Raw genomic sequence first — 20,271 nt, forward strand, 5'->3', positions numbered from 1 at the left:
AAGAGAATCTCCATCAGCTGTCAGACGTACAGGCCTTATGGCACACAGTCTAGTGGTTTCAATTCCATTCAGTAAAATAGCAGTGATACACAGACATGATAAAATGTGTACCATCTAGACTTGATTATATTGTCTACATTTATTATTATTATTATTATTTGTATTATCAGAGTGCTTCGGAGTCCTTGTCATGGACCAGGACCCCGTTACATTAGGGGCTCTATGTATATTTTTTTTATAGAAAAATACATATGCCTTTCCCCTCCCCACCCAAAAAAATAACAATAAAAAGCAAGAGATGTCATGCCTATAAAAACACAGTGGGCCAAATTCATACATGGGGTCTCTCCAACTGAATTAGGCAAGGGATGCATTTGTACCCTTATTTTGTATTCACTCTGCCAACTTTGCAGGAACCCTTCACTAATGCATACTATTCTGAGATCTATGTTTTCATCACCAGTGATACTCATGCATAAACAAAGATGTTCTGGCTAGGTGATAAGGCACAATCATAAGCTAAAGTTGTAAATGTTGATGTAAATTTCAGTGGCAAAATTGGTAGGGAAAACAATCATTTTCAAGTTTCCTAGAGTTATAACAGAAAATGGAGCTTCTACAAAAAGCTATAAAAATAATCACTTAATTGTGTCCTTTTAACAAACAAGGAATTTTGAAGACCTATCAAAAAAGTTTCCAAATATGATTTTGTTGGGTAGGCAAGATGGAATGAAATGAAAACACTTAAAAGTATTTTTCCCATTTAGAAAATAATTTACATATACAGTACTGACAAGGCTAGTTTTGCGCTCCTTTGTAATAGAGTGCATGCTGGCGGCAAGCCTGGATGTAATTTTAATTTTTATCGCTTAAGGATTCCAGCTATAGTTCTTTTAGCAATAGTTTCTGAATCAATGCATTTGGGGGGCCAAATCCTGATTATATTATTCTTGCAAAATTCAATGGAACTTTTGCATGAGTAGGGCAAGAAGGATTGTTCTTATCAATTCAGGGCCTTTCATTATTTAAAAGACGAGGCACTATTTTCAGTACTTTAGATTTCTACAGCAAATAGACCATTTCTAAATGTAGGTAGATTTTTTTTTTTTAATTTTAGTAACTTCTGACCCCTGCTAAACCTTTTATTTACATTCTTCTGTCCCAATAAATAAAATAGACTATAAAACCATCCTGATTACGTGATGATGGACTATTAATATCTGGATGGATGAAACACAGGATTTCTAGAGCTTTCATTGAAATAAGTCTTTTTTTTTTCCTAATAGACCATTTAAATTGATTATAGCCCTTCTCATATCACATATGTTATCTTCCAAATTTCTTAACAAAAAGAGTTTAGTGTACAGTAGCCACATCATTCCATTTAGGTCATGTTTTTCACATCCATTCTACGGTGATTGGAGATCCTTTATGTAACACGGCGCTCCACGTGTAAAAGGGCAAATCATTAGCTTAGAAATCCTGACAAGGGAGGGGGTTTAAATTGATGTTGCTTTTTATATTGTGTCACTAATAAGGACCTGTGTGTTTGTCTTTGCCAACATGCCATGGCTGATCATTGCCTTTCTTGGGCAGTTCCTTAATTTATTAGGCAGCTCTGCCTTCTGAACCCAACAAGAATGTTTCTAGACTTCATTAGCACTCCATCCATTTCTAAAGTCATGCAATTTTAAACATTCACAGTCCTCATCTGTTGTTCCCATATTTAAGAAAAGAGCTTGAAGGTCAAGGATATCTTCAAACATTTCTGGCTTTCACATTTTAATAAAATATAATCTGCAGTTTGGCTTTTGTTTTGGGTTTTTTTAAACTGAGTCGAAAGACACTGCCTTCTTTCATTGAAAGGATTGCTTCTCACTTTTGCATTAAAAAAAAGAATGAGATATTATTTAAGAGGCATGCCACTTGCACTGGTCACAGCAAGGAGACTAACCTCGCTGCCCAACAACATACTTTCCTCCTGTTAGCAATTGCCTTTATTCTTCTTTAAAAATGACAAGGTTTTCAGTGTCAGTAAACTCCTCTAAGTGCTATAAGTAGTTTTATTAGCTGTGCTTTTACTTTGACATTACGAGGCAAAGAATGGTACTCAAATGTCATTCACTTTCAAAAATATTTTATTTTCTTGAATTACTATATTATCTCAGCATTGTCGTTATTGCCTCTTTGCATGTGGAGAGAGAGGGAGATGTGACATGATAACTTTGAGGTGCCACATCCAACCTGAAAGACAGAATTATTTATAGGTGTTTAGAAAATGACATCAAATGGACAGGCACCATGGTTTAGCAGTATGTACACCTGTTACTACTACATTCTCAGTTATAGACGTAATCATCACCATCATCCTTATTTTACTATTTGTTTCTGGTACCACCCACAATGTGCTAGGTGCTGTACAAACACAATGTAAGCTGCCCAGTACAGCTTACACCATAAAATGTATCACAAATACCGTTTCAAAATTTTCATGCCTGCATTACTTATTCCAAGCTATTCTACAATCCTGACTCAGGCAAAATTCCTATTGAAAGTATTAGTAGTTTGCTCTGAGCACTGAGTAGGGCCTCATTTAATTGGCCCTAATATTGTAAACAAAAAGCTGAGAACAGGCAAATCCTACAAGACTGTTAACTCGAAGGATCCAATTGTCTGTGCCAGGGAGATGCTTGTTAGGAAGAATCTTGTGCTTTCACAAGTTGTGGTATGAACAAGACATAGAAACTCTTAATAATTTTCACCTTTGCTTTACCTTTACCTTTCTTACTCTGAAGTGCATTTTTTGTCCATAGATTTCTTTGGCCTTCCATGTTTCTGTGATATAATGTCCCTTTAGCACAGCTAAACAATAAAACAGAGGGATATTTCAGGGAAACGTCTGGAAAACAAGCTACAATAAATGAAATAATTTTCCCTTTAAATATTTTCTCCATTTATTTGACAAGGTTTTAAGTGATGATTTTAGAAAGATTTAGTCACAATTCTTAGTCATCTAAAACCATATATTGGTATCAAAATGAAAGGGTTCGGCATGTCTAAAATTAGGACACTTCACTGAAATGTCTGTCCCATCTGAGGATTCCCCAGCATTAGGACTATCCTCAGCTACTGCCATCTTAAAGCAGTTTTAGTCATCATTGTGCTTCAGCAGTGCTAAAGGGACTTAAAACTGCCTTAAGGCAGCATCTGAGGATTCCCCTGGTATAGGGAAATCTTATGCCAGTTATTCCTGCATTGCTCCTCCCCCCTTTGCCAGTGTAGGGGGTGTTTTAGCATGGGATTGGGTTGGGGTGGGGCTTAGTCAGATATGAGAGGTAATAGGAATTGCATGATGTGTTCTAGTGATTTTGGCCAATGGAACAACCTCTCCAGGATGTTATTCACCAGCAGAAGTGAGAGCAACTCTGAGGCTGCTCTAATTCGTGCCAGAGATTGTTTCAGCTTCTAGCAGTGTCCCTGGAGGAGAAAGAAGGAAGCGTGAATAGGTGGTGTAAAGCCACCTATGCCTCATATCACCAGGTGCACTAACACTGTTTTGAAACAGCTGGGGAATCTAAGCTTTCCTTTTTCAGCACAGTCAATCTATATTCCCTTTTAGAAACACTACAATGAAAGGCAGAAAAACAGATCATATAACAGGGGAAAATCTAGGCTTATTTAATGGAGATAGAAAAATGAGGAGAGAAATTTATAAGATGTTTACCAACAATAGACAATTGACAATATCTCCTTTTGACTTTTAAAATTTCTTTTTGGTGAGTACATTGGGTGATAAACCTTTAAAATGTATCACATAAACCTTTTAAAAAACAAACAAACAAAAAAGGAAATAAACAACCATAGAAATGTCTGGGAGGGTCGTTTATTTTAAGATTTGCTGCTCCTATTGCATAAATTCTCTAACTTTTTACAGCTGGAACAGCAAGGGTCAGCATTCCTCTATTACTGTTCTCCATCAAGCAAAGGAAGACATTCATGTCTGCAAACTACACTGACTAGTGACAGCAAGAGAACGGGAACTATTGGTACATTGGGTTAATGCATTTACCTTTTAAATCCAAAGACTCATTTTCAAATCCAGATTAGATTGTGAATTAAAATAATTTTGGAAAGTTTAACCTATCCCGTAGCAGAGATCTGTCTACTCCACAGCACAAAACCACTTTACAATTCTCTACAAATGTCAGTCCGGGCTTCAGGCCTGATATATTTCCACTGGAACAGTTTCAAAGGGAGCAGGAGTAGGCTGTTAGATAGCTGGGGTGGCGGGGGTTCAGCTGCATATTAGAATTAAGTTGTACAAGTAAGATTTGCCAAAATCCTGTCTAAACTGTGGGCTCCATCCCACATACATTCCATACATGGAACTCCCATTGACTCAAATGAGAATTTGGTGCATAAAGAGTTTATAGGATTAGGCCCAGCTACATGTCCAGCCCTAACTAGCACAATTGTCCTGACATTTCAGGGCAAATTCTGCTTGTCTTCCTCACACAAGTAGTCCCACTGACTTGTGTGAGGCAAGTGAACAGGGTTTTCTTCTTACATGAATATAAAATTCAAGCAATGGATAAAATAAAGGATTGTGTGATTCAAACACCTGTTCCAGAACTGTATTTCTAAGGAACTCTATATTTCTTCGGAACTGTATCGAAGGCAACTTTAATGTTACTGTTAGGATACAGATATTCAGGCCTGTCTGTAAAGGCCTGTACTCTAAGAATTTAGGTGTATTCTTATCACTTGGCTAGTTAGAGGTATAAAAGAAAGAATCAAAATCACTGTCTGCCAGTGTAAGGTCCTTCTCTTACTGTGACAGTCTGAGGCCCTGTTCTTAGGCTAAGGTCTTTGGCTAAGCAACAGAGGCAGCCATAAGCTGGGAAGCGACCGGTCACCTCCTCACATTCCAAACTAGTCACATTGAAATCAGGTGCTATTGGGCTGTTAGGAATACAGTCCTGTCCTGATAGTGCCTATCACCTTCAGAGAAAGGGAAGTGTCTAGAAAATGTAAAAGAAAACTTAGTTTGATAGCATCCTGTCTGGCAAGAACTCACTTATCAATAGCTGGGATGTGAAATCCTCACTTCTGTACTGTTTTGTCATTATAGTTCCCACTTTGCTATTGTTTGTCTGTATAATCTCTGTCTGGTTCTGTGATTGTTTCTGTCTGCTGTATAATTAATTTTGCTGGGTGTAAACTAATTAAGGTGGTGGGATACAATTGGTTAAATAATCATGTTACAGTATGTTAGGATTGGTTAGTTAAATTTCAGGAAAATGATTGGGTAAGGTATAGCTAAGCTGAACTCAAGTTTTACTACATAGTCTGCAGTCAGTCAGGGAGTGAGTGAGTGGGTGGGTGGGGGAAATGGGAACAGCGAATGGAGATGGGGAAATTGGAATCATGTTTGGCTAAGGGCAGGAATGGGAACAGGGACACAGGGACAAGATCTTCACCTGGTGTAACTTTGCATAGCTCCATTGACTTCAGTGGAGCTATTCTGACTTACATCAGCTAAAGATCTATCCAAAAGTGGGCAAAATTCTAGTCTCAGCTATACCAGTGCAAGCTCATTTAATTCAATGGGCTATTTACCAGTGTGACTGGGAACAGAATTTGTCATGAAAGACACATGTAACTTTAGGTATTTGAAGTAATCTTTTCAGAATTTGTTACCTGCTTCCTGCTTGCAATGGCTGTATTGCCAAAAATGCGCCTACTCTGCATCTGACCTCATTGGTAACACTGGGAGGAATGCTTTCTGAAGCAAAATGGCAATCGTTAGTTTGTAATTTATATACACTAACCTTTGATCTCTGGATCCCATATCCAGTCCCACTGGCAGAATCAAGTTAAATGAATTTGGTCTCAACTTGGTATCTGGAACAGGATAGTCCAAGGAGACAGAAACTTGATTCCTCACAGTCTGGTAAATTCACACAAGTTCTTGAACACAGCTTACAAATCTGTATTATTCATAGCCGATCCACTTATTTTATCATACTGTAAAATGTAAAAAGAGACCTTTATATACTTTATATAGTTCTATAGTGCAATATATGTTCTTGCTAGCTGATGTATGATTTGTTTTTAGACCTGGGAAAGTTGATACAAATACACCTAACAGCCTCACGTTCTCTTTTCTAACTCCTTTTATTTAAAAGCTCTCCAGGTTTGCAAGCCTGTATGGGGATAAATTAGAGTCAACCTCCAAGAAAACAATTTAAGCATTCAAATATGCAAAAGTCATTTTGTTCCAGGCTCAAAACATCGTTCATTGCGATATGACATCATTGCAGATAAAATAAATTACATAAGAAAGGCATCTCTGTCTTGCTTTTCTTGAGTCTAATAGGTGAATGACAGTGAGTCTGTGAACTATTCTGAGAGAATCAGAGTTTGAATCTCTGATGATTAGTTCACTGCAGCTCTAATTTACAGTATTTTGGTGTTGTATTGAAAATTATTACCATTTTTAGCTTGATATTGCAATTTCTGAGTAAATAGTAATGTAGGCAGAGAAGTATCAGGTTCCCCCACTAAAAACTATTCTGACTCCCATCTTCATTGAAGTCCACTCTTGGCTCAGTGCAGTAAGGGGACAGCACAACAGACAAAGTTACACCATTCGCAGTATTCCATCTACGTAAGGGAGTAAAACACAGCAGTCGTTTACACAGGTTTCTCATGATAACACCCATGTAATTGCTCCTTTTCTCAAAGCAGGTCAGATTTGAGTGCTAACTGCTTGCAAACCCTACAGTACAAATGGTTACACATACTATACTGCCTAGTTGACCTGGGAACTATAGTATGTGTAATGTATTTTGAGAAGTAATGGGCACCTTTAATAGAATGCAGTAATGATGCAAGAACGCTATGTACACTAAAAAAAACCCACAGTAATACACAGGGGTATGCCCAACACAAAATATAATGATCTGAGTTATTATGATTTATTGTTCTGTAGTGCCAAAAGTGTGTTAGGTGCTGCATAAGAGATATACAAAATATACAGGCCTGTGATTCTAGACCCTGTATTCCAGAACTAGTATTGTATTTGGAGGCAGCATTCTCCCTCCATATCTCATTATAGTGGTCCAGGTTTTCCAGTGATGCACGTCTATGTATCTAGATCACTTCATCTCTAGAGTCAGGCATGGCAGAAGTGAGGAGTTATGTAAGTGGTAGGCATGTGTGAATTGCTGACCAGAGTAAGCTCTCAGAATGATTTAGGCTGCTGCATAGCTGTTTGATCAGGTATGGGTCAGGAAGTCCTGTCAATGAGTCCAGATACACACTCTTTTGAAAGCTGACATCTTTCCTGTTTGGGCTATTTGGCCTGGAACAGGTTGAGAGCCAACAGAGGGACATTAAGGCCAGCTAGCCACTATATAGTCTAGTAGGAGAATCTAAAGCCAGTGTGTCCCAGTGGAAAGTACACTTGACTATGAGTTAGATGAACTTTAGTTCTGTTCCCAGGTTCTCTTGTTTGCTGTGTGAACTTGGGGCAAGTCACTTAACCACCTTGTGCCTCAGTTTCCCCATCTGTAAAATGATACTGACCTCCTTTGTAAAGTGTTTTGAGATCTGTGGACTAAAAATGCCATATAAAAGCAAGGCAGTATTATTTTCCTCACTGAATACAACTGATTCCTCACTGGAAGCAGCTCATGTGTGCCCCTAGGAATTCACAGGGAGTAATCTAGTACTTGTAAGATTTGGCCATATAAACCTCCCCTTTATCACACATCATGACATGCCAAGTCCTTGAATTCCAACAACAGTCTTGTCTCTCTCTCCAGCATAACCTTTGTACTACTTCCTCAGAGTGATTTCCCGAAGGGGGGAGTTAGATTTGGTCTAGCAATACCTCATCCTTCTGCATCTCCATTTTCAATGGGTAAATGTACATTCCTCAGTTCCTAATTCTTATTCCAGCTCATTTACACTTTTTCAGTCACTGCAAACTTATACCAATGTGTGTCTTTCTGTATGCTCACAGTGTCTTTATTTTGTCTTCACTGATACCAACATTCCATTAATCTCCCATTTAATTGTAATCCCTAGTAGGCTTGCCAGAATGGAATTACAATATGAAATAAAAACAAGTAATTAGAACAGAGATTGATTATCAATTTAGTTAGTCTTAATCCCTGCTAGATATACATATCTCACAAGGGGGATGATGATAATCTTCAGAAATGCATTAACCTAAAGAGGTAATGTTTTTAAGAAATGTTAGGTACAGTCAGTTGTGTCAATATATTTTCCCTGAAGACCTTACTTAATTATTACTGTAGGCATTATAAATCTATTTTCCAAATGGTTTGTCAAGTCCTCATTTAACAGAGTTCACAGTACATACAACGTACAGTAGAAATGGATACTGAATTGGCAGATAAAGTTTATTATCATCTATTCAATTATTATCCTAAAATACAATCAATCTGAAAGATGCTACTGAACAAAAGATAATGCATTTTTCTGCACTTAGCATATATGTTCTCTTATTCCAGTCACATCAAACCCTTTTGTTATACAGATTTTATAGGAATCATATCCAAAAAGTTTGTTCTTTTTAAAGATCTAACCATACACCAAGTACAATAATTGTACAACAGGCTTCATTATGTATAACCTTAATCTCTCATGTCTTCTAGGAGATTTCCTTCTTTTTCACATACACATACGATGTAGAAAATGTGAAAAGTATGTTCTTTTGTGCACAGACTTTATTTCTTTTAGGATAAATATTAAAATTCAGCTACTTCCTTCTTCCTACTTTCTGTGCATATGTATATTTCGTGGTCATAACAAGTTAACTATCTAAAACCTTTTCCCCTAGCATGCTAGGGTCCACCCTTTCTCTCACTGAAGTCAGTGGCAAAGCTCCCATTAAATTTAGTGGGAACAAGATCAGGCACAAAAATCTATTTGATATTGATATATTTTTCCATGGATGCTCCCACGGACCATACAATGGCAGCTGATAGACTCTGGTATCACCCACCAATGAGATATCCGCGATGTCAGAATTACCAGAGCCATGTGTGGTGCAGAATGCTGGACAGACCACAGATTGGTAAGAGCGGTGCTCAACCTGCATATTATCCCCTCACAGCGCTGGCACCCCAAGCTCAACAGAACAGCCTTCAACATAGCAAAGCAAAAGCACATTGACTATCAGGAGCAGTTTCACCAGTCACTTGATGACAAGCTTTTTTCATGCCCACCAATCACTGGCAACCCAACAGAAATATGGAACTAGTTCAAAGATGTGATTATTGACACAGCTAAATCAGTACTGGGGCCAAAGAAAAGTGTACACCAGGACTGGTTCGATGAGAACAGCGAGGACATTTCCAAACTCCTAAGTGACAATCAGAAAGCATTTGTTGAATGGCAGACTCTCACTTCCATCTCAAAGAAATATAGGTTTAAGTACCTACAGAGCAAGGCCCAGTTTGAACTGAGAAGAATGCAGGATGAATGGTGGGAGAGGAAGGCTGCAGAAGTTCAGCATTACACAGATACGAACAGCACAAAGATGTTCTTTGACTCTCTCAAAGCAGTCTACGGACCATCTAACTCTGGCAGATGGCATAACCCTCATCAAAGACAAGGACGGAATCATACAGAGCTGGGCTGAACACTTCAATAGTCTACTCAATAGAGACTATCCACAGTCAATCGACATGTCCTTGATCAATTACTTGAGAAACCCATCAAAGAGGATCTTGATCTCCCTCCATCAGTTGAAGAGGTCATGAAAGCCATTAAACAATTGAACTCTGGCAAAGTGTCCAGAAAGGATGGTATTCCAGCAGAACTGTACAAAGTAGCAGGCCCAAAGGCTATTGAAGTGTTCCACAACATCTTGAATAGCATTTGGGAGGAAGAAGAAATGCTATTATTGTATCACTGTTCAAAAACAAAGACAGCAAAGCTGACTACAGAAATTACAGAGGTATTTCACTCCTCTGTACAGCATTCTACTGAACAGACTCATTGAAAACATACTTGAGGAGAATCTGCCAGAAGCGCAGTGTGGTTTCAGACCAGGTCATAATACTACAGACATGATTTTTGTCATAAGGCAGGTCCAGAAAAATGTTTGGAGCAGAACATGGACTTGTTTGCAGTCTTCATCAACTTGACCAAAGCTTTTGATACGGTCAACAGAGAGGGTCTATGGGCTATTCTTCATAAACTGGGCTGCAAGGAAGGTTCATACGTCTGTTCCATGACCACATAACAGTGCAAGTGCTCTCAAATGGTGACTCTTCTGATGCATTCAAAATCTCAAACTGAGTGAAGCAGGGTTGTGTACTTGCTTCAGTGCTGTTCAATTTGTTCTTTGCCTATGTCCTCAGCTATGCCACAAGGGACTTGGATCAAGAGATATACATCTGCTACCAACTCAATGGCACCCTCTTTGATCTTCAAAGACTGCATGCTAAGACCAAGACACAGGAGAGACTTCTCATTGAGGCACTTTTTGCAGATGACTGCGCCTTGGTGGCTCATAGACATGATGACCTTCAGGTCATTGTTGACAGGTTTTCTGAAGCATCCCAGCTCTTTGGCCTCACCATCAGTCTCAGTAAAAAAGAGTTCTTGTTCCAACCAGCACCTCATTCCAATGTCCTAGTTCCAGCCATTTTCACCTAAGGCAAACAGCTGAAAAATGTGGATCAGTTCAAGTATTTGGACAGCACCATCTCGAGTGAAAGTTCCCTTGATAAGAAAATTGCCTCCAGAGTCAGTAAGGCCAGCCAGGTGACTCCAAACAAAAGTCCTTAACCAACCCAACATTTATCTCTCCATCAAATTGAAGATCTTCAGTGCAGTGGTTCTAACAACTCTCCGGTATGGATCTAAGACATGGACTTTTTATAGACGGTACATTAAATAGCTTAAGCAATTTCACAAGAGCCTACTCTTCTCAATAATGAGCATTCGCTGGCAGGACAGAGTGAACAATATTAAGGTCCTAGAGAGAGTAAACACAATCAGAATTGAGAAAGTGCTATTGAGAGCATAACTGAGGTGGACCAGACATGTCATCAAATTGGAAGACTGCCGTCTCCCAAAACAGATCTTGTATGGGGAGCTGAGGCAGGGCAAAAGAAAAATGGGTCATCCATATACGCACTTAAAAGATCATCAGAAGAGCAGTCTCCAGTGAGCTGGTATTAATCTTAAGGAACTCAAGCAAATGGCTCAGAACAGGAATCACTGGCGCTCTCTGACAAGATCAGCATGTAACAAGTTTGAGCGGAATCAATGAAATCGTTTCCAGGCTGCATGTGAAAGGTGCCTCAAAGCTGCATCATCAAACATCATAGATATGGACTTCCCATGTCCTCAGTGAGGCCAGCTCTGCATCAGGGTTCGGACATCAGAGTCATATGCATAGTTATAGATGAGAATTGTGACAATATCATCATCATCGTCAGCGATGGACTACCAACCAACGTTTTTGTGTACCAAATGGAATCTATACTCATTTTTTAAAGAAAGAGGATAGTATGTTTACTATGTATGTATTCCCTTCATGAGTGTATTTCATTTAAAGTGCCATTGTATAATATCATCTTTCTTTTATTCTCTGTGAAGTAGCTGCAACACTACCAGCGTTAAGTGCATGTATGTATATGCGAGCTAAAACAGACATGAATTTCAAGCCTAAATGAACAAAGGCATTCATATAAAGAATCTCAGGTAGCTGTAGAGATATGGGTTTCTATCTCAATCCCATAGTTATCTAAAAAATACTTTTTTAAATGGAAGTGACAATTCATGTCCTTTGAGACCAGCACTCTGCTCTACATTAGCTGCGCTTTTCAGAATTTGAATTCCCTGTAGTCTCTCTGCTTTCCTCTTGATGCTATAGTATTTTCTGCTCTCTCTTTCCATTTATTTCTCTCTTGTACAAACACAAAATCAGGCAATCTTTTCCACCCCTGTGTCTCACTAATCCAAACCCCAACTATGATTCAAATTCATTAAATTTTTATATTTTTAAAAAATCACTCTATTAGTATATGCCCCCTTTGTATCTAAACTTGTTAACAATAACATGTTGTAACACCAAAGAGTATATCCAGGATTCCACAGTACCATAACAAAGTATCCGAATTAGAGACATGATTCTCAACCGCAGACACTGCATGCAGGACTAAACCCAAACCTTTTCATTTAGGACCAGATTTTTAAATGTTTTTAGGTGGCTACTGGAATTTTCAAAAGCACCTTAGTGCCTAACACACATTGAATTAAATGAGTTTTATACACCTGGATACTTTTGATAATCCTACTAGGCATATAAATATCTTTAAAAATCTGGGCCCTAGTGTCTATAAGGTACCACTCTGTAGCTATATGCTGCTCATTAGAACATACACAAAAAACAGAATGCTACACCAAGAAAGCTATTTTACTTTAAAGGATCTCTACTTGAACAAGGAAAAACAGTTTACTACAAATAAAAATATAAAGTTATCTACTACAAATATTGTAGTGCAGATTTGTATGGAAAGCTCTCCAATATTTCTTATCAATTTACCAGCACACTTTAGGAAAATCAATTTGTGCAGTTTGTCTTCCAAGTATGTCCTAAGCAGTCAAAGCTCAAAATATTACACCTTAGGAGAAAAAGCAGAGAACAAACAAACAAAGAAAAAGTTATAAAAAAAAAAACTGAAAATGTTAGCTACTCTTTACCCGCTGAGAAACGGCAGCACAACTTTTCAACATACTTTTTTATCAAATGTTCCCTCTGTGGAGCAGTATTGAACTATTTGGTGTGTAGAGAACATACCAGAAAAGTAAGCAGTGCTATGTAACCGATGTGGGACTTCAGTAAGAGGCGATCTAACTTATAGATGCATTTTAGAATACTGTGTAGCCCTGTGGGATTTTTACTAACATCATTAGGGCAGCATCATTATTAGTGTTGAAGAAGGAGACGAGGATGCAGGTGGAATATGCCCTAGATATATCTGAGCATGTGGCACTCTCCTCCCATGAATAAGAATAAGAATATTTGGCATTTAGAGAGCCCCTCTGCATTTTCAGATTGCTCTGCAAGCATTACCTACTTAATATTTATAATCCCCTATGAGCCAGGTTATAAATATATAGAGCCAATCCTCAAATAAAACTAAATGCTTGCCAGAATGCATGTGTTTGTAGGTTTTAAAGCCACAAGGGGCCCTTACGGTCATATTGTCTGACCTGCATAACACAGACCATAGAATTTCACTAAATGGTTCCTGTGTCAAACCCATAAGTAAATTGGGGGCTGGAACTGTGCAAAGGTGGCTTTAAATTCACTTCGCTGTCTTCCAGTCCTGCTGTTCCAATTTGCACAAGACTGCAATGGCCACAGGGGCCCAAAAACACAGCTGAGGATTGGTATGATATAGAGCAGTGATTCTCAAACTTTTGTACTTGTGACCCCTTTCACACAGCAAGCCTATGTGTGTGACCCCACCTTATAAATTAAGAACACTTTTTTTATATTTCAGATTATAAATGCTGGAGGCAAAGCGGGGCTTGGGGTGGAGGCTGACAGCTCACGACCCCCCACATAATAACCTTGTGACCTCCTGAGGTGTCACGACCCGCAGTTTGAGAACCCCTGATATAGAGGCACCCTGGCCATACACTGTTTCTTCTGGTTTCTTCTGGTCCTGGCCCCTTTTCCCTGCTCTGCCAGATAAGGGAGGGGAATGGCATTAAAGCCCCTAAGCTAACTCAGTGCTTCCATCCTGATCACTTTACACTTGGATGATCCTTAATGGGTTTGTTAAAACAGCTATAGAACCAGATTATGCAGGCAATGCTAAATGGGCACACCACAGAGAATCTTGCCTACATTAATCCCATTTTACAGAAAAGGAAACCAAAAGCTGGCAAAACCGAAAGGTTAAGTGCTTACTCAGGCGCTTCCATTTTCAAGCAAAATTCCCACAGACTTGAATTGGGTTTTTCTTGGATAAGGAGTGAGTAAAGAATGTTGTGCAGGGTCCTAAGCCATTTGTCCAAAGATATACAGCAAGCCTGAGTGAGAACTGAGATTAGAACTCTGGCGTTCCTGGGACCATGCCACTCATGCTACCCTGTTGTAATAGTTAAACTGTAAAATTCAGTAACATTTGTACTTTCACTGTAACCTTTTGACAGTTCTCTCAGTTGCAGTTATTCCTTCCTATTACAAACATATTTGGGGTGAACTTCTGGTTCCATTGAAGTCAATGGTAAAACTCCCAATGACTTCAACAAGGCCAGGATTTCACCCTCTGTCAGACTGTAGAAATAGCAAGGGTGACTTTCATTTTCTTAGGATGTTGCTTATAATCTATCATCAGTTAATACATTATAATAGACAACAAGCATAGCTCCTAAATGTAGCTAGTGATTTTGAATAGTGCAACAATAAATCTAAGACAACAATGCTTTTTCAGAGCCTCTACAAATATGAGGCTGATTAACACTGGCTATGTTATAAAACATATATATATGTTATAAAACACTGCAAATTAATAATTAATGGTATCTGAACTCAATATTTATTTTCTGTTCACACATATACTCATATTTAACACAGATGCCACTAAACTTTTTAATCTGCTTCACTATGTCCTACCCTGCATGTGACTGATTTAGACATTGATTTGCTGTAAAATAATTAACATTAAATCACAGAGTTATTATAATTTGATTTAATTTTTTTTTCTCCATTTGTGGTTTAGGCAGAATATGTGCACTGTTGTCATTTGGAGGGGACATGTAACGTGGCTTGGCATGTTAAAGTATGAAGAGCTCTTTGCTACTTAGGTAGGAATTAGTTTATTTAGTAGTGAAACTGCAATATTTAAATGAGGAGGGTTTTGGGGGGAGGTGGTGGGGGATTGTTTTATTTCTAAATAATTAGATGCATGTGAAAAACATACCCATCACCATTTAAAATGCATTTATGATCTTTTTGCTGTTCAGAATTGTTGCGCAACAGACATTTCACTGTGTGTGTGATAGACGTAAACAAATGCATTGCTACTGTAGTTGCAGGGCAAGTAAACATTGATGTCACTGTTGCTATAATCACATTAGTAGGATCCGTTAATGGTAATGTCCAGACGGATTCACTACCCAGATCAGGAGATCTTTGAGATGCAATTTGAATATGAGTACAACTGAAAATGAGAAAGGAGTCTACTTTAAAACAGGATCTTTGCAACAGATTGCCTTTCAAATAAGAATTCTGTTGTAAGAGTATGGTGTCCCTAGCCTGTGTTTGCCAGAAGCTGGGAATGAGCGACAGGGGATGGATCACTTGATTACCTGTTCTGTTCATCCCCTCTGGGGCACCTGGCACTGGCCACTGTCAGAAGACAGGGCACTGGGCTAGATGGACCTTTGGTCTGACCCAGTGGGACCATTCTTATGTTCTTAAGAGTAATCTTTCTATCACCAACATACAGCGTCAAATCACCTTGAATTGCAGTTGCATTTAACTACACTTGTGTATCTTTTCTTTAAGAACAAATTCAATTTTCTCTTACTCCCCAGCATACACAGACATAGACACACACAGAGAGTCACACTATATCCCAGTCAGAGGGCAAAAAGAAAAGGAGTACTTGTGGCACCTTAGAGACTAACCAATTTATCTGAGCATAAGCTGTGAGCTGTAGCTCACGAAAGCTCATGCTCAAATAAATTGGTTAGTCTCTAAGGTGCCACAAGTACTCCTTTTCTTTTTGCGAATACAGACTAACACGGCTGTTACTCTGAAACCAGTCAGAGGGAATACATACTCTAGTTAGCAGTGTACTGGCATTCCTCAACGCTGTTGGGTCAAGGACAGAAACATCAGTCTGAAGGTTTAGTACCTTTTCATTTCTAAAGGGCTTCTCATTTTTAATAATAATGTATCTAGGCCTTTAAATATGCTGCTGCCCCAGTATTATAGCACCCTGTAGCAAAACAAAATACAACAATAATAGCAATAGCAATCAAGGGATGAAAATCATGCAGGTGTGGAAAATAACAGCGCAGGATGTGTTTCCTGTAGTGTTCTCTGTGCCCCTCAAATATACACTCACCGAGTCTTCAATTACACACTTTATCAACAGATTCGGAGACTGCTGGGTTTGCTCGGTGTTTAACCCTTAGCCATTGATCCTCTTGCGCAGGGTAACGTGCTTTTGCCATTCAGAATTTACAGCGCACATTTTTTTTCTTTTGGTAAATCTATTGGGGGGGGGAGGGGAGAATGAAAAAAATAAAGAAATAAAGAGGAAAAAACCTTGTGTTTTCGCCATGAAACGTGTGTACTTTTGCCCTTTTAATAATACATATGTTCTCCCTAATTTTCAATTACTTCCTTGATTTTCTCTTTCAAATTGACGAAGCGTTTGCTTTTCTATCGCATGGGCTCACCTTTATGGTCTGTTTAGCGCTGCAGCTACCTCCTGCATACCAATGTGGGGCTGCAAAAGGCACCACCACATCCGTCTTACTTTCCTTCCAGCCTTTTCCCTGCTACCATCAACCAGACGCATTTTTTAAAAGGAGTTCTCGCAGCAAAGATAAAGACATGGATCTTTATAGTTCGGTACTATTGTATATATCTACAGTGCCCCACGATCAGACAGAAACGATGGACCTAGCAAGACCAGGCTAAGCGGAAAGACCCCGTGAAATAAAAATGTTCTCGGAATAAAAATGACAGAAAACATTGTCCGCACAAGTTTGGGAAAAACCAAAGGGACCATTTATTTTTGGTGACTGTATTCACCCATGAAAAAGCTGTGGAAGGCAGTCCCGGCAATCTGACATTGCAGTACTTTCTGAGATCAGAAGTGCAGCGGGAAGGTTTTGTTGTACAATCATTGCTTAATTAAGCACAAGAAGTTCTTTCTTCTCTCCTTACCTCCCCCCCGCCCCCCTCCCCGGCACGCATTTGTACACAAGATCTGTGGAGACTCACCGGGTCACCCTGATCTCTGAAGGTCAATCTCAGGTTGTGCCTCGACTGTGGTTCTCTCCCCTGGGCTCTTTTGGCTGGCTTCGATTTTGGTTTGGCTTGTGTGTGTCTGTCACTTGTTATGTTAAGCCGTTGCCCAGCATCCCAGCTCAGATTCCGTGGTCGCAATCCACATCTCGGCAGATATACCAGAGAATCACATAGAGGATCAGGAGGATGGCAAAGATGAACAAAGCTACCAGAATAGCCTTGGTCACAGGAGAAATGAGGGACTGCATGTCACCCAGCAGGAGCCGCAGCCAAAGGAGAGGAGCGGGGTTAGTAATTGCAACGATCCTGATGGTCTCCGGCAGAAGCCCCCTACCCACCCTCCCTCCCACCCTGCCAGGCAAGCAGTAGCCCCCACTAAAACCGGTGGTGCCTCTGCATTGGTTCGTGCCCAGTCGACAGCGCTTTAGCAACGGGCTTCTTCTTCTTCTTCTTCGAGTGTGTGCGAGTGTGGCAAGGGAGACGCTCACTCCACGGGGCACGGTGCGGCGCTCACATGCCCCCGCTGCGGCTCTCCGGCAGGGAAGATCAGCGCTCCGCTGGGAAGAAGAGGGGCCAGAGCGGGCGAGTGGAGCGAAGCTGATAATCCGGCCATGGGCGCCGCCGGGGCTCCAGCGGCACTCGCCTCTTTCTTCAAGCCCGCGCCGTGGGGGAGGCGGGAGCGGCAGACCCGGGGCGTTCAAACTTCGGCGCGGAGACAGCCCGGAGGGGGCGGGGGTGAAAAAGCCGGCTCCCGGGAAGGTCTCCGATGAAAGCCATCAAAGGGCAGTGTGGGGAGAGAGGGGGGTGGGGGTGCAAGTGGCGGGAGCCCTGCCTGCCTGCCTGCCTGGCGGGAGCACGGTTCTGTCCCCTGGTGCTGTGCGTGTGAGAGCCGGAGCTCGCGGGGGGGTGTCTGCAGCGCCGGCCGCGGGGCTGCTGCAGACTGGGAAGCCGGCTGATTAGTATTCCGCCCAGCAGAGCCTTCCCGCCCCTCGCTGCATCTCCCCTCGCTCCCTCCCCCTGCTCTCCTTCACGCCCCGTCCTCCCCTCGCCTCGGCGGCGCCCCTTCTCCCCCAGCCCCCGCGCAGCGGGGAAACCTCGGCCGCTGCCGTGACTATAGTGAGCGGGGGGCGTGCAATGGGATCCCCCCCCCTCCACCACCACCACCACCACCTTTAATTGACGTCCCCGCCGCCTTTATGCTTCCTGGGCGACCCGCTGCTGTGACTAGGAGCGGAGAGGCTGGCGGAGGGTTGCCCCCGCCGCTTGCCACCGAACAGGGCAAAGAAGGGAAGGAGAGCTGGGTGTCCCCCCGCCCGCCAGGGCTCGCACCCCGCCCGAGGGTGCCGCTGTGGCCGGGAGGGGTCGTGACGAAGACCCCGCGCGGCAGCCGCAGCCGTGATTGGGCGGGAAGCTGAACATCAGGTGAGGCGGACCCTCTTCGCCGCACTGTTCTGAGCCCGCATACAATGACCCCGGCTTTGAGGGGAGGGATGGAATTGGGGTGTGAGGCGAGGGGCATCCCCCAGAGGCAGGTGCTGCTCACCGGCTGAACTGAGACAAGGGGTCCATGTGGTTCCCTGTGGCGATGCGGCGGGACTGGGGCTCTTGGGTGATTTACTAGGGGCCCTCCAGAAAAAGCCTCCACCAAAACGAGGAGCAGACAGCCATGCCCTGCCTCGGCCAGCCATGCCCTGCCTCGGCCAGCCATGCCCTGCCTCAGCCAGCCCGCTGACCAGCGAAGGGTGAGGCACGCTACCCGCGCGCACTGGTTTCGGATTCAGCGTCCATGCAGGAAGGCGGTTGCCCTCTGTGGCCAGCCAGCGAGGTCAGAACCCGAGAGATCCTCCCCGGAAGGGGTGAGCAGTTGTCCAGTTCTGTCCACCACAGGTATTAGAAAAATCCTGCCGAAGGGGGGTGGGGGGCAGTCACAGAAGAGCAACCCAAGTTATGAAGGGGGAGAAGGAAAGCTTAAAAGCCAAATGTGTGTAATTTGGATAAAGGAAAAACTGGGGAGACAGACGTCAGAATACTCTACAAATATTTGATGGGTGCAAACATCAAGGTGCTGGAGGCGTTACCTAATGTGATGCCTGGGGGGACACAGAAGAGCAATGGGACATAACAAAGGGGAGTTTTAGACTGTATGAACGAAAACCGCCCTGATAGTGAAATGTCTAATGGCTGTGGAATAATCTCCCCAGGGAAGTGCTGGATACTCCCATTGCTTGGAATTTTTTAAACTTTTCTGTTTTTATCTAGGAAGGATGGTTTTGTGAGTGAGGAATCTGATGGAGACTCAGGCCATCTGGGAATACCCACAATTCCTGCCTCTGCCATATAGTTCCTCTGTCACCTGGGGAAAGTCACTTAATTTGTCTGTGCCTCAGTTCCCCACCTGCAACATGTGGATGACAATACTTCCTTTCTCCCATTCTCAGTCTTGTCTCTTCAGAGTGTAAACTTTTCAGGGTAGAGATTGTACGTTCATAGAGTTCTTTGCAAAATGAACTGCTTGGCACCTCCAGGTGCGATTGTGTTACAAATAATAAATGTGTTCATGAAATCCAGCATAGAGTCCATGCTCACCATGACTCATTACTTTATCACAGATAAGTCTGGTAGTAGATGCTATTTCAAAAGCAGGTATATTCTAGAGATTTAGGACATATTGCTATTAATACCAACAAAGCATCTTTAAAACTCATCTTGGCCTTGTAATAGTTTGTTTAGTGGAAGTTGTAACTATAAGAAGAAAAGTAGTTGTTCCACAGAATGGCTGCTTTTCACAGTCTGGCATTTAGCACTTATTCTATGTTGTCCTTAGAGAAGCCTTTTTTAACTTGACAGCACTCCAGCAAGTAATACCAAACTTAGCAGCATTAGACATAGTAGTAACAAGAAAGTTTGTTTAATACTACAGAACTTGTCAGAGGGGGAACCAGAGTAGTGCATGTAGTTTTAAAAGGGACACCATCACTCTGTTTATCCTCCAAATGTAACTTGAACAGTCTGGGAAGGAATAGCTTTTGAATTCTACATATATAATTCACATTTACATATATATTAGAGCATGACTGAGAAATTAAAAATATAGCTTGTCTGTGTTTTATGTGATGTCATTGGTGGAGAGTGAGCAAACAGAGAAAGCACAAGTTGACTAACAAACCTGTTACCCAAACTATCCTGATCTATGTTAACAAAGCTGGCTTACAAATAAG

At 41.4% G+C, this 20,271-nt stretch overlaps 1 protein-coding gene and 1 long non-coding RNA gene across 7 annotated transcripts in view; one reads left to right on the forward strand and one right to left on the reverse strand.

Annotated features, from left to right (window-relative positions):
• Positions 1–17,954, reverse strand: part of LOC125640850 (E3 SUMO-protein ligase ZBED1) — a 79,461-nt gene extending 61,507 nt beyond the window's left edge. The window contains exons 1-5 of one of the 6 annotated variants that reach the window (XR_012669429.1): positions 17,027–17,954; positions 16,140–16,287; positions 5,832–6,027; positions 2,780–2,862; positions 2,121–2,244 (exon numbers count right to left, since the gene is read on the reverse strand). The gene's annotated coding sequence lies outside the window, so the exon portion shown is untranslated. Of the gene's footprint in view, positions 1–2,120; positions 2,245–2,779; positions 2,863–5,831; positions 6,028–16,139; positions 16,288–17,026 lie in introns of those variants that run through there. The other 5 variants (XR_007357925.2, XR_007357922.2, XR_007357926.2 and 2 more) reach the window with 5 other exon arrangements.
• Positions 17,955–17,957: 3 nt separating this feature from the next.
• LOC125640855 (uncharacterized) lies at positions 17,958–19,620 on the forward strand. The gene is made up of 2 exons (XR_007357927.2): positions 17,958–18,940; positions 19,313–19,620. It is a non-coding gene; the product is annotated as an uncharacterized LOC125640855 (long non-coding RNA).
• Positions 19,621–20,271: the final 651 nt, after the last annotated feature.

The sequence above is a fragment of the Caretta caretta genome, chromosome 1, assembly GCF_965140235.1.
Source record: "Caretta caretta isolate rCarCar2 chromosome 1, rCarCar1.hap1, whole genome shotgun sequence".
NCBI classification, from domain to species: Eukaryota; Metazoa; Chordata; order Testudines; family Cheloniidae; genus Caretta; species Caretta caretta.